General features: G+C 37.4%; 1 long non-coding RNA gene across 1 annotated transcript in view; it reads right to left on the bottom strand.

Annotated features, from left to right (window-relative positions):
• Nucleotides 1–606: 606 nt before the first annotated feature.
• LOC131624508 (uncharacterized) overlaps nucleotides 607–15,575 on the bottom strand; it is a 61,757-nt gene continuing 46,788 nt past the window's right edge. The window contains exon 3 of the long non-coding RNA XR_009290612.1: nucleotides 607–913. This is a non-coding gene — a long non-coding RNA (uncharacterized LOC131624508). The remainder of the gene's footprint in view (nucleotides 914–15,575) is intronic.

Genomic DNA, 15,575 nt, shown 5'->3' with positions numbered 1-15,575 from the left:
ATGAATGTGTTCAAACACACTCCAATTTCGTTCACAACCAGATGCACTACAAGTTTGACTCAAACTCCGAATAGCCAGCTTTTGCAAATTCGGCGCTTCGATTCCATAAGTGTCCCACCGTTGATCTAGAATAATGCATGTGAAAAAAATTAGAAAACATTTTAAAATACATATTGACATTGTACTAAAATGCTTAAAGTTTATCATAAGAGTACAACCTGTATCCTTCCAAATAAAACGAAATTACTCTATCTGTATCTTCATGTCATCAACCCACTTATTTAACAAATAACCACGAAGAGCATGCATGGTAGGAACTTTATATCCAGCACCCATACAACAGAGAGCATCAACTACAGGTTGAAAATACGGTGAATTTGCAGCATTGAAAGGAATAGATGCATCAATAAACCACTTAGAAATAGCAAGATCACACTTTTCTATCACTTCTTTACTTTGCATCACACTTTTTAAAGTAGGCTGAGCTCCTAGAGTTGTTCTTGGTAAAAAATAAGTACCAATACGAGCGTCATTTTTTTTAGATGCACCAATTTGCTACTCACCTCCCTCCGCAGTAAATGACTCACTTTCAGCCACATTTGAAGCTTTTCTTTTCTTGCTCCGCTCATTGAAATGTTGTTTCATCTGGAAACGAATTTCAGCAGACACTTTCTTACGAATTTCAACATTTCCTACTATTCCAGCCAAGTGTTGATTTACCCTATAAATTCCACCTCCACCAAAAGATTTGTGACAGTGCATACAAACAAGAGATTTTCCATCAGGACTTCTAGTACAATGTGCCCAAGCTATATCAGTCTTTCCTCTAACATTATTTTGAACTAAACTTTGAGCTGAAGATGCTTCTTGTGATGGTGGTTGTGATGATAGTGTTTCAGAAGATGCCATATTCCTGTAAACACTAATTGATATATGCTAAAAATATTTGTAGTGTTTCTGTACAAAGCTAAATTTACATATATACTTGTACATAAAAAAACCAGGAAGTTGCACACACATATTCTTTAAACACGAAGTGGAAGAGTAAATATTTGTAGTGGGTGTGACTATCTGAGAGATAATAATGTAAGAAGATTTTTGTAGTAGCAACGCACAACTTAGCATTCACTTATGTCATACCCCAAAATTTTCCCATCATATTTTATACTTAAGCTCACTTGAAAATCTAAGGCTCACGCTCCTAATCAAAGACTTCCTGAACTAGGGTTTTGCATTCCTTTAAGAAAATTGATGAATCAAAGTCTACAATGGGTTTCATATGACTTATGATGTTTTAAACTATCTTTATGACAAAGTTCAAGCCTCAATTCCAAAGATTTCTCAGTCAATTGCTCAGATAAACAACAGTCGACTAGTTTGACCTAAAAGTCAACTGTGGTCAAAGTACAGTCAACATTCCTGATTTCTGGTCAACATCCTCATTTTGAAGTATAATTCATCATTTGATCAAGGATTGATCATTATTCATCAAGGAAAGTTCAGAAATCAACAAAACTCAGTTTCTAAATTAGGGTTTTTCGACCTAAAAGTCAACTGAACTTTGACCAGCAATAACTTTCACATGGAATATCAGAAATTTTCCACTAAAAGCTCATTTTGAAGGAAATTGAATTCTCTACAACTTTGTCTATCACATACCAAGGCTAAAAATGCTTCATTTGAGAGATATGGATCAAAAGATTATAGGTCATTTTGAAAGTCAACCAAAAGCAAATTTGAACCAAAGCCCATATCATCAAGATAAAATCTCCAAATGGAAAAGAGGTTCCAAAGTGGCTTATAGATGACATCTTGAGCTTTCCATAAAGTCCCAGAACTCTTCCATATCTTAAAAATTGAGAGAGATATGCCTTGTCAAAGTTGGACAAATTTGGTTGAAAAATATGAAACAAATATGGTTCAAAATGAGTTTTCTTGCAAATGGGCCCAAACTTTTGTGATGCAATCTTGTTTCCCAAGTCATCTAGAAGCTCCAAGTCCAATTCCACGAATTTTTGACAATTATTTGATTTTTATTGAATTTTTATTCATTAAAAAATATGATTTAAATCAAATAACCAATGAAATATGAAAAGTTTGATTTGGTTATATTTTTTAATCAAATTCAATTACATAATGGACCATATATTTGATTGAATTCCGTGCTCATCAAGGATGGAATAATAAGATCAAGATTTGGCCAATTTTAGAAGAAATAAAATCAAATTTTTTCAATATTTTCAAAACATCAATCTAATGGTTTCTTTCCAAAATAATTACCCTAATATTTTCACTTATATATAGGGAACTCATTCAGCAAGAGAGGACACGAAAATTGGGAGAAAAAGCTAGGGTTTTGAAGTTCAAGAATCTCAAAGAATAGTGCAATCTTGGTGAAGCTTATCCAAACAATTTCAAGACTTTTCAACCATCCAGTTTCGTTCTCAAGGTATCATAGTGTAAGAAAGAATCCCTAACCAAGTCTCATACTGTTTATATTGCATGTTCCATGTTCATAATGTTTATCATATGAATTTTTCGTTCTTGATCTTTTGCCATGTTTCAGTGTGATTTAATGCCTCTAACGTGTTTATGATGATGCTTAGAACGAAAGAGAACCTTTGGTTCGAAGGTTGCGCGCGTGAAACAACTCGTGCCATTGTTAGGGTTTCCAAAAACTAAGTTTCGGTTCCAATCATATAGGCCGTTTCAATGCCAAAAGAGAGTACCATTGTGTTTGTAATAGCTTGTAGATACGATCTGGGCGGTTTGTTTTCTCTTTTGTGGTTGTTTTTGCAGGTTTAATGATGGTCGAGGATTAGCTACGAAACGGTTTGCAGAAATCGTAGCAGAACCGTAGCAAAACCGTAGCAAACTTTTGCAGGTTTTTGAAAAGGTAGAAGATGAAGTCGTGGCGGCGCTTCAATGGTCCGTTTGAATTTATGGTTGGCGCGTGTTCCCGGTGTGTGACGCTTACCTCCGTACGATGCACACTCACACCATCTGCCGTCAAATCGTTTAAGCAGCTGATCTAACGCTTCTGGGACTGCAGGAGTACCGTGGACCTTCCTGAGCCTACCTCACTGAATCATACGCTAAGTTTTTTAATTCTTTTTTCTATTTTCTTTTAATTTGGTTTAATAATTTTCTTTTTTTATTTTTATTTTTTACAAGGCTTTAAAATTAAAATTATTTTTACTTAATTATAACCTTTTTCTAAAAAATAAAATTTGTTTAATTAATTTTTTTTATAATTAATAAAATTGATTTTTAATAACTTAATAAATTAGGGTTTTTAGATAGAATTTAAGGCTTGATTTTTTAGGTTTAATTATTTGATAATTATTTTTTATTTTTATCAATATTTAATTTAATTAAATAATTTGTTTAATTTGAATTTTTTAAATTAGTTTGAAATTAATTCTTTATTTATTTTAATTAGGTTAGGTAAAAAATAAGTTTTAAAACTCTGATTTTACTTTTGTTTTTAAATTCTCTTCTTCTCATCCCCCTACTTCTCGACTTCCCGATTTTATTATTTAATTATTATTATGTAATTGTTTCGAGGTTGTAATAGTAATTAGGATTTTTTATTTCCGTATTTTATTATTCTTCGTAGTTTTATTATGTAACTGCTAAGGTTTGTAATAGTTAATTAGGATTTTATTTTTCGCATATTTTTATGTAACTGCCCCAAAGCCATGTAATAGTTGTAGGTTTATTTTCTGCTTTTATTTTCCGTATTCCCCGGTTTTTTTGGCTATGTAATCTCCCTCCCCGAAGCCTTGTAATAGCGTAGGATTTAATTTCCGCACTTTAAATTTCAATATGATATTAACTGCTATGGTTAGTAATTCTAGGGAGTGCAACCTTGAATTGAACGTAGAACCACTAATTATAAGATAAATATTAGAATTGAATCACATGATTGTGCCACACACACACCTTTAGGGTAACCCTCCTTATGCTGCTTGTTGCCTTTTAATTGCGATTCTAAAATAGTCAAGTCCCTCGATTCCGAGGATACCTAAAGCAAGTGCTGCCTTAATTCATTGAAATCATCATAAAATTTGGTCCCTCGATGTTGCCTCGGAAATAAGATGATTGTCCCATTGCTAAGGTATCCTCGCCTGTTGCCTAAATGACTATTTTATCCTTCCCTAAAGACTACCTACCCTCTATATGGTAGGGACAGTTTTATGGCGAACGATACTTTCTCGATGAACCTTTACATCCAATGAAAGGACTTCCTACCCTCCTATGGTATGGATAGCCCTGAAAAACTATAAGAACAATTTTTCTAACTTAGGATAGGTGCTCCTAATTGCTTACTCTTTTCAAATTCAAAAATCTTTTTCCCACACTTTTCAAATACTTTCAAAAACAAGGCTACGCTTATTTTACAAGCTAAAGTCCTTCACACTTTCAAACATTTCAAAGTAAGCTAAGCAATTAAGAGCCCATGGATAACCATGGATACAAAGGGTGCTTACACCTCCCCTTTGTATAACTTACCCCTTGTGATACCCCAAATTTGTCCTACCCTTATTTATCTGGTTTACAATCCATAAGCATACATCCATCTAGGTCATGTCATTACATACATTCATGTCATTGGTACTTGATCAGAAAGAAGGGTTTAAAACCCAATGCGGGGTGCTATTCTCATACTCAAGACCCCTCGAAATTAGGGTTCCCCTCAGTTCAGAGTATTGGTGAGGATGTGCAAGCTTGGGAATTTGTCTGATCGCTTTAATCAGGGCTTCTTTGACCAAAGTCAACCAGTTGACTTTCTGGTCAAAATTAAATCAGGGATTGGTTATATGAGTAAGTAACTTTCACACTGATCTGGGAGAATTATTCATCTGACTGGATTTGGTTAGGAGAAGATTTAATCAAGAATTCCACCAATAGTCAGGAAAATCAGAGAGTTGACTTTTGGGTCAAAATCAGAAGAATTGTCCAAATATTGACCCCTGGTGGAAAAATAGTCAAGAAAAGTCAAAGGAATAATAAAATCAGGGAGAATTGGTCAAAGTTACCAAAAATAGAAAAATATCAAAAATGGAGGTTTTCATACTTAGAAAAATATTTGGCTCTTAGAAACATGATGAACAGTCCACTTCAGCCCTGATTTACACGTGTCAAAAGGCCTTATTTGAGAAAATTCCCAACATCAAAAATGTTCAGATCATGGCATTCTACAATTTTGTAGTTGAACACTTTTCCATTTGAAGCCTGGATCAAGAGATATTAAGGTTTGAAGTGGAAGATTTCCATTTGAGTCAAGTCATAAAGCTGGGCAAATTTTTGGGCACGCGTAAGCATTATGTCAAACACACGACGTGCCATATTGGGATCAGTTTATTGAGCTCTACAGGTGTCCCATAAACTCAAACTTTATATGATTCTACTCCCCCCCATTCCCTTTACGCAATGAAACAAAGATTGAGTCTATTGAGCGAGTAATGAAACAATTATGAGTCTTCTAAGTCATGCCCTCGCAAAGCTTATATCACACATCCAGTCCAGCCAGGATTCCAGGTCACGCGCGTCATTATAACAAGCATGTGGCGTGCCAAATCCAGGTCTAACTTTAGAGAGCTTAAAGCATCTTCCAAGGTCAATACCAATGTGAGTTTGCTCTAATCCACGCCCTCTTTCTAAAGATAAAATAATTGCGTCGTTTGAATGACTGGATACGGAGTTGAGGAAGCCCAAAGTCGGTTGTTCGCAAAGGTTCGAGTGAGCAAGTCGTGTCCGGCCCAGGTCTTTACGAGTTTGCAGTTGCGCACATCCATGTTCTAAAAGCAATTTTGAACGAGTTCAAGGCTTTATTTTTCAATCATCTCAACATCAATATTGTTTCATCCCATTCTCTCTTTACAATGACGCTGATTTTGGATCATTTGGAAACCTATGGCTAGAGATTCATGCATGCAAAGTGGTCATGTTGACAAGGCTAAAGGAATAGAATATTGCTGCAACACATATGATCATGAGCAACATCTGTAGCTTACTCCAATGAACCCAGGCAAGAACTGCACGTGAAAAGCTCATGAGAGACTTACCATATACATCTAAACTTGCCCATTAAGTTTTGAGAAGTGATACACTGCACTACTCCATACAACACACTTCCATGCAACCTCACTCACCATATAAATACCAAAAACTCTTCATAGCTCAGGGGCCACGCTTCATTTTTCTCAGTTTCACAAAACACACACTTCATTTTCTCCTTTCTTCACTTTCTCAAAAAACTCTCTCGGTTCTCTCTCATCACTCTTCTCTCCACCTTCAACAAGTTTGTTACAAATCTGTAACTAACTTCTTCCACCTTCACCACCACCATAACCGAATCCTCCACACTTCACCACCATAGCCAAACCTTCGTATCCGATATCCACACCACCAACAAGAAGCATGAATCGATTCCATCAAGATTAGGCACCCCAAACTCCATGATCTTCATCCCTGCTGTTGATGATTCGAGCAAGATACAAGCACTCCTCTAATGATTGCCACCTCCGAGCACGCTTCTCAGAGGTTGAAGCATAGCACCGGAGCTCCTCACAGTTACTATCTCCAAGATCCAGAGACGAAGGTTAAGCGTTGTTGAAGGCTATCGATTCGAGACCATAGCAGGTAAGTCCTTAAACTCCTCTCAGCATATTAGACGCTATGAAGCTGATCATGTGCATCTTAAACATTGCAATTTCTGATCCTTGATTAGATGCTAAGATGTTTGTGCTTGTTGATTTAAAGTACCATTTCCGAGATCTATGCTTGTGTCTAAGCGTCGCCATGGCTTTTACATACATTTTGGTGAATTTTGTGGAGGTTAGGGATTGTTTGTTGTTTTCGGTTAACATGTTAGAGTGAGATTTAGTGGAAATTAATGGTATATTCGAACTCACTGCAAAAACCGAGTGGAAAGGTGTAGCCTTTTCCATTTTATGGGCAAAGTGTTGGTCTCCGGCGTGGTGAAGCCGCCGGAGAAGATAATCGGCGAAGTAGTGGTCCGGCGAGGGTTCTATTTCTCTTTCTCCATGCTGAGCTTACGTGGCACGTTCTAAGTGGCCCATGCTCCCATTTATTTTGATATTTTGTTTTATTATAATGATTGAAAAGTGCGGTGTTTAAATTTGATTGGCTGACCATATAGTTTTGTCTTTTTATGACTTAAAAAAGAATCTGACCCATTGATATTGTTTTGGTCACGTTACATTTTAAATACCATATGCCAAAAAAATAATAATACATCACATGCTGAGTTATAAGAACAAATGAAATAAAAGCTGAATAAGTGTTGTTTTACTCCTATTTGGGCCACGGATCAATTGGTATTTGGGCCTATTTCTCTTTTACTGATCTAACACCCCAATTACTTGTGCTATCACATGTCTGTTTATATGGGCCTGACGCTTATGCTTTTCCCACCCCACGAATCAAGCCCGGTTTTAGCTTAACACTAGTTTTAGTTCATTAGAAAACTGCTGTTGCACCCCCCTCAGTCTAGATTAGAGTTTCACTTTAATTTTTGTTTTGCTTTTATTTTTAGCTCATAATTCCAATTTTAAATCAAATAAAGAATGCATAAAATCAATGTTAGATCTTAGTTCACTTCACAATAGTTTTTTACTTTTAGTTGATAAAAACATGATAAAACCTTTAATATTTTGTTAGATTTTTAGGTGATCATTGACATTAGAAAACTCATAAAAATAGTAGTTTTTTTTTTTTAGGTTAACTTTGACATTTAATTTCCTTCATAAAAAGGTCATAAAAGATAGTAGTTTCTTTAGTTTAATTTTGTATTAATGCTTGAATTGTTTTTGTGCTAGTTCCATGTTATTTTTGTATGATGCTTGTGATTTTATTGCTTGTATTTTTGGCCTTATTTTAGGCCTATTTTGTTAGTACCATTTTAGATTCCTTTTGTACATAAATAGGAATTAGAACAACTTAGATTAGAATTTAGAAATACTTCCCCGTTGCACTCTTTTTCTTTTTCAACTCTTTAAAATACTTAATAAAAGGAAGATGCGAATCACAATAAGAAAGTGATAGAGAAATTAGTGGGATTCATTCCCTAATCTGTTTCTCAATCGCTTAGTGGCATAGAAACGAGTGGGATTCATTCCCTAATCTGTTTCTCGATCACTACTTAATGGGAGAGAAATGAGTGGGATTCATTCCCTAACCTGTTTCTCAAACATTAATTAATGGGAGAGAAATGAGTGGGATTCATTCCCTAATCTGTTTCTCGAACATTACATAATGGGATGGAAGTGAGTGGGATTCATTCCCTAATCTACTTCTCGGTCATTATACATTCTTATGTGATTCAAATCGCAAACAAATTCCCCCTAAAAAATACACAACCAAAAACACTTAAAACACCTAATAATGGTTCAAATTAAAACAAAGTAGAGAAAGTGGGGAGTGGCCCGGTATTGGGAACTATTCATCACTCATCTACGCTAAAAGACACAAACTAATCTCTCTTTTTCTTCTTTCTAAGGGCATTGTTATTTCCGCTCGAACACATCGTAGGTTGTCCCCTTATGCAAGAGCGCGAACGTTAACTCCGCCCAACTAAAAAACACAAAAACAAAAAGAAACATGTGAGCCGAGCTACGGTAACTCTGATTCCTGAAAAGGATATGTAGGCAGCGGGGTAGGGCCCGTGCGAGTATAATTCTTTCTTTTCCCTACATTTTGCATTCATTCACAGGTAGACATAGACATAGTATACACCCTTTAGATAGAAACGAACATAGGTGGATACCATCGAGTACGATGGGCGTGAGGAGTGCTAATACCTTCGCCTCGCGTAACCGACTCCCGTACCTAGATTCTCTGGTCGCAAGACCCTGTTCCTTCCTTTGTTAGGTTTCCTGATATTCCTTTCCCTTATGGGATAAATATATTAGCTGGCGACTCTGCTGGGGATGTTAGACCTATTGCGGGTCTGTACTTAGCGAGTCGATCCTAGCATTTGTTTGTTTCGTTCATTGGGTGTTTCTTTGTTTGATTATATGTTTGCATCATTTGTGTATATATGCTTGCATATCATGTCTATTTTCCGCGTGCATATCATGTTTATTTTCCGCATGCATCTGGACTATATTATGGGTCCCCGTGGGGACCACATATTTTCTCTGTTTGCAGGTTGGGTGGGATGTTCTATGAGGTAAAAGGCCCAATACCCAGGCCAGAGCTGACACATAAGATACCTAGGATAGAGTGGATAGTCATGACGCCAACAGAATGTCAGGTTCTGTTGATTGTGATCATGAGACCCACGACCAGTTGAGACTCGAATGGGATACCATTGTTGGCATGTATTTGCAACGATGATGGTGTTTCAGGAGAGTTGTTAACGCTGGAGACCTTTTGACCTACCCTAACCTAGATTCACCTGTGAGTGGGGAGGGATATACATGACAGGTACCGTTGGTGACTATTTTGTTCTGTTGGTGACTATTGTTCCTATGGATGTGTGGTACCTATGCCGGACCTTTGATCTCGTGACATCTGACCTATATCAGTTATTCAGAGGATTGTACAGTGGTTACTAAGATTATATGGACCTTGATCCCATGTTGTTGCATTGCATAACATCATTGCTTTATCCACTTCATTTATGGGGGATCCTAAAGTCTATTTCAAAAAAAAAAAAGAAAAAGGAAATACAGAAAAAAAAAAATACTCCATATAAAACAAACCTTGATTCCAAAATGAGATGAAAAAGGAAAATGGAAGTGTGTGAAAATACTTTAGGATCTCTCATAAATGAAACATGCATTCATACTATAATGCATTTCATAGTTCCTTCAGAGACTTATGGGACCATTTCTATCAAGATTTCAAGATTAGCAACAAAGTTGACTTCTCACCGCTACGTGCTCAAAAGTTAACAATGGAACAACTCCGTGAGGTTTTGACTGTGATAAGAACAGAAATGGGGACTGACATGAATCAGTGTATGGAGGTTATTCAAGCCTTTTCTCTTTGATAAGAAGAATTGGGACAAGTTCCTCAGAGGTCAAATGAAAATGTTAATCTCACCCATGAGAAGGTCTTATGCATCAGAATGTTTGAAATATTGTTGAGATTCCTATTCTTGGTAAGGAGAATTCACATCATTGAAGTCTTCAAGTTTCCGAGTATTGAAACTGACAAAAGGATTCACTTCTTGGAGAAAAGTTTGAAAGTCATAGAAAGTCGTGACTCCATGGACTTATACTTTGATTGGTTTGTTCCTAGTGCCTGATATCGAGAACTACAAGGCTCATTTACTCTCACTCCGAATGGTTTGAATATTGAAGCTAAATTGGTAATCATCTCCCGTGCATGTGTGGAAGTTGCTTGGGGCTCCCGATCGAGGGATAAGCAAGACCTGGTCTATCTTGAGCATTGCGCCATTTGCATTGCTCGAATCCCTTAAAGCATTACAAACTCCTAGGTGACTTCGTCAGAATCTTCTTCCGTGTGGTAATCAAGAGTGTTCTACCTAATGCTTCTCATTCTAAAGGTTCTACTTCATATCTCGGTTGCCTCTTCTCAGAATTTCCTTCTCAGTGGCCTTCGCTTGTTAACAGAGACAAGAAGAATATGAGAAACAAATTGATGTGATTTTATTGCCTTGTGCCCAATTACTTCCTCGTTTGTTGGAATGTCAGTTGGTTAAGATTCATGTATTGGGTCTTCTTCACCACCTATAGCTTTCTTGAGTTTGACGACCATGCAAGGTTCCTCCGTGTTTGATGATGAATACTACTCCAACATCTATGCTTGGGGCTCCCGCACGAGGGATAAGCAAGACGTACTCTTATCTTGAGCATTGCATCACTCGCATTGCTCGAATCCCTAAAGTAAGGCAAAAGTTTACAACTCTTGTGCAACTTCATTGGAATTTTCTTCTGGGAAGTAATGATAATGCCAAGTGACTATCATGCTGGAGCACAAAGCCATTCAACTGAGGATTATATGTCATTGAGAGACAAGGTGCAAACATGGATGATTCATATAACGAGGTTCACGCACAAATTGAAGCCTCTAGAGGGTATCAAAATTGCAAAAAGTATTCAAGAGCAATAAGTCCATACGGAGTCAAGTCTCCTCAACAATGGCAGCCATTCAGTTCTTTATTGCATTCTCATTTGTAACATTTCATTGTTTGTTTAAGCATTACTAGCATGTAAAAACTTGTTAATTTCTGAATGAAAATCATAATACACTGTTTATGTTTGTCTTGAAGAAATCCATTCGTTTTCACTCATAAAATGATTTGCTGGCATACGATACCAACTTTACCAATCCCTTGTTCAGGCAAAAAGCTGAGGGAGAATGATGAAAAATAAAAATGCAAAATCTCTAATCGTGTGTTTTTGAATAAAACCCTACTGAGGATGTACAGGCATTATTTCAAATCCCCAAACACCAGAGATATAAGGGAGATAGACCCTCGTCAACCCCTTTGAGCCTTGAAGTAGGAGTTCTTTTCTAAATCATTAAAACCCTTATTTTGACCTTGGGGCAGGGTAGTGTTCATTTAACTTGATCGAGTGTTCAAAACTCACCAAAAGGGTATGCATCTGAGGATACAACAATGGTCATCCTTCAAAAGGTTGAGGAATGTCAAAACCACAATGATTATCCTTATTCCATCAAGAGATCAAGAGATGACGATACAACAATGGTAATCCTTCATCAAACCAAAGGAGCAAGGCAGTCGTAATCACCTTCAACGAATCAAAGATAATGCAAGGTCACACGGATTGTTCAAAAAAAAAATAGCAAAAAATGGCAAAAAAAAAATAATAAGGAAAAAAGGATGAAAAAGAATGGCAAAAGAAGTATGAGAAAAAAGATGATGAAATTGCCAAGCAAGAACAAGTCGTGTAATAATGGATCAGAAGAATAAAAGGTGAGCGACCGCCATGTCCAAAAAAAACTCATTGATTCCTCAACCATTCCAAATTCCTTGCGAGGGATGAACACTCATGTCGAGTTAATTGAACCTAGGAATGGAGAACATCAAGAAGGGGGTGGGTACCAAATAATTTTGAGCCTTAAAATCCTTTGCTTTCTGAAAACCGTGAACCCGACCAAGTTACAACCCTTAAAAGTCCTAATTGAAGTAGGGCTTACTTTGAAAGCGCACTCCGATGAGATAGCGTTTAACTGACTCCCAATGAAGCGAAACTCATATCCATGTTGGTATCGTATGCTTGCTTTATCTTCCATATGCAAAAATCGAGGTCGCAACCTCATTTCATAAAAAGTTTTAAAACTTCAAGACTAACATAGGTTTTGCATTAGAATTATCATTCTTATAATTAACATTCTTTTGCATACAAAACATGTGCTTAACATCAAGGAAGTTACCATGATGAGAATCAGTGAGTAACTTGATCATGTCAAAGTACATGAGACATGAGAACTCTGAGGAGTAAAAGCTAATCATTTCAAATGTTGACCATTAAGGGGAAGGTTCTCTAAAAACTCCGTTGGGCATGAATAGTTAATGCATTCTTTAATTACCCTGAGAGGAAGAGTTTGAAGACTCCGTTGAGCGTGGTAAAGTTGTTTCCATGTTTGTTTGACTTCAAAACAAAGAAAGCTTGAGGATTCTAGTAAGATGTACCTAATCAGGGGCAATTGAATCGAGGTTTGACCTCTCAAATTCAGCATATCTGGGGCAATCATGTCGATAAATCTCTTCAAGCCTTGATCAATCTGGGGCATTCACGTCGAGGAATCTCTCCTAAGCTCAACCAATCTGGGGCAGTTACGTCGAGATTCGACAAATCTCTCCAAGGATCCTTTAGAGAAAACTCCTTCGTGGGTCATGAAAACTTGGGGCACAATCTTTTGAGTTATATTGTCTCTCCCTGATCATTGGATTTTTCTTGGAAACTTATTCTCTCCCCAAGCATAGGAGTTTATTTCTCCTGAGAGTTTGTTCCATTCCTCAAGCATAGGAGTTTATTTTTCCTAGGAGTTGTTCTACTTCCCTAATCAAGGCTCATTACTTGGGTCTCCCATCCCCGACATGGTGAATCGAGGGAATCTCCTCAAGCTGAAAATCCTCCAAACAATGGTACATGGTGAGAAGTCAGAAATTATTCTACACTCTACAAGCCAACAACCAGAAGGGGCATCTTGCAAGTCAAAGTCCTATATCTATTGGCATCTGTACATAATTCTTAACACTAAGGGGATTCTCCCTGGTGTCTACCTCACTAATGCCTTTATGTGGCACTCTGCATATAGTGTTCACTACATTTACATTGCATCTACCAAAAGTGCGTAGCATTTCCATGAATATGGAGCATTACGCCATTGAAAATTCAAACATGCATACAAAGCATAAGCCAGATAATACAAATCAACACTCAATCAAGACAACGATACTTCCCCACATAAAAGGTTGTCCTTACAAACTCCGATTGATATATGCTACTACATTACAAATCTCCTCAAGCCACGGTGCCGATACCTGGTATCCTCAATCCCCAAAAGAAGTCTTATCTTCTCTCTCTAGTATGGATCGGACCCAATGTCTTTCTTCGTCAGAATCGTTGTCTCCGAGGTTATTTCCCGCATGCTGCGTGCAGATTAGAGCGTGAATGAGGGTGGGCATTCAACCCATCTCATTTTTCAACCGTTTGAATAACCATACTTGGTGTGTGGCAATTCGAACGATTGCCGCTCTTGAAGAGTTACACCCCGCCTTTTGGCCTGAGGGATTAATGTAATTCTTATGCTTCGTAAGCACCGATATCCCCGTAATCCCCAGTGGTTATTGTCGTCTTATTATCGAGTCTAGTCGTCACTAGTCTCTGTGGTTATTTTCCCTCATGCGAACAAAATTTTCAGGTCCAACCCCTGTGTTGTGAATCCTTTGCCTTCCATCACGGAAAATCATTTCAAAACCGGTTCCCAATCCCCAGTAAGTCCATCTACCAAGCTTCTCAAACACTCGTCTGTGTCTTTCCTTCGGTACTCGTCTGTATCTTCTTTCGATACTCGTCTGTATTGATTCAACGCTCGTCTGTGTTGTTCCTTTGATACCCGTCTATATCTTCCTTCGATACTCTTATGTTTTATTCCTTTGGTACTCGTCTGTATCTTCTTTTGATACTCGTCTGTATTGATCCAAACGCTCGTCTGTGTTATTCCTTTTGATGCTCGTCTGTATCTCCCTTTAATACTCGTTTGTATTTGTCCAAACACTCGTATGTTTTATTCCTTTGGTACTCGTCTGTATCTTCTTTCGATACTCGTTCGTATTGATCCAAACGCTCGTCTGTGTTATTCTTTGATGCTCGTCTGCATCTTATTTCGATGCTCGTCTGTATTGATTCAAACACTCGTCTGTGGCATTCCTTTGGTACTCGTCTGTATCTTCTTTCGATACTTGTCCGTATTGATCCAAACACTCGTCTGTGTTATTCTTTGATGCTCGTCTGTATCTTATTTCGATGCTCGTCTATATTGATTTAAACACTCGTCTGTGTCATTCCTTTGGTACTCGTCTGTATCTTCTTTCGATACTCGTCCGTATTGATCCAAACGCTCGTCTGTGTTATTCCTTTTGATGCTCGTTTGTATCTCCCTTTAATACTCGTCTGTATTTGTTTAAACACTCGTCTGTGTTATTCTTTCGATACTCGTATGTATTGATTCAAGCGCTCGTCTGTGCTATTCTTTTAATACTGGTCTGTTTCTTTCGATACTCGTCTGTATTGGTCCAAACACTCGTCTGTGTTTCTCTTTTGATACGCGTCTGTATCTCTGTTAAAACATTCGTCTATGTTGCCTTATCTTTCTGTCAAATCTATTTCTTCCTTCGAGAACCTTGTATTGGCACCTAGGCTACGTTACAAGCTATCACCATTCAAATCCAATTATTCACTGTATATTCCTCCACCAAAAACAAAAATTCTCTTTCCCCAGCAGATATCAGAAAAAAAATAAAAATAACACTTACACCATCTTCTCTTTAGGACAAATTTCAGGTCTTGATATAAAATCTTCTTCTACCTCGAATGTTCGAAAGGCTAGCACCAATCTCACCTTCAGGTTTAAGACGATTAAATAGGGGCAGCTGTCATACCCCAAATTTGTCCTACCCTTATTTATTTGGTTTACAATCCATAAGCATACATCCATCTAGGTCATGTCATTACATTCATTCATGTCATTGGTACTTGATCAGAAAGAAGGGTTTAAAACCCAATGCGGGGTGCTATTCTCATACTCAAGACCCCTCGAAATTAGGGTTCCCCTCAGTTCAGAGTATTGGTGAGGATATGCAAGCTTGGGAATTTGTCTGATCGCTTTAATCAGGGCTTCTTTGACCAAAGTCAACCAGTTGACTTTCTGGTCAAAATTAAATCAGGGATTGGTTATATGAGTAAGTAACTTTTGAAGGATAGAAAAACACTTAGAAAGGGGGGGTTTGAATAAGTGTAGCTATAAAAACTTGACAGATAAAAATAAATTGCACAGTTATTTTTATCCTGGTTCGTTGTTAACTAAACTACTCCAGTCCACCC

This window comes from Vicia villosa, unplaced genomic scaffold, assembly GCF_029867415.1.
Source record: "Vicia villosa cultivar HV-30 ecotype Madison, WI unplaced genomic scaffold, Vvil1.0 ctg.000133F_1_1, whole genome shotgun sequence".
In the NCBI taxonomy this organism is placed as follows: Eukaryota; Viridiplantae; Streptophyta; class Magnoliopsida; order Fabales; family Fabaceae; genus Vicia; species Vicia villosa.
The sequence above is the reverse complement of the archived record's forward strand: the minus strand, read 5'-3'. Positions and strand labels throughout refer to the sequence as shown.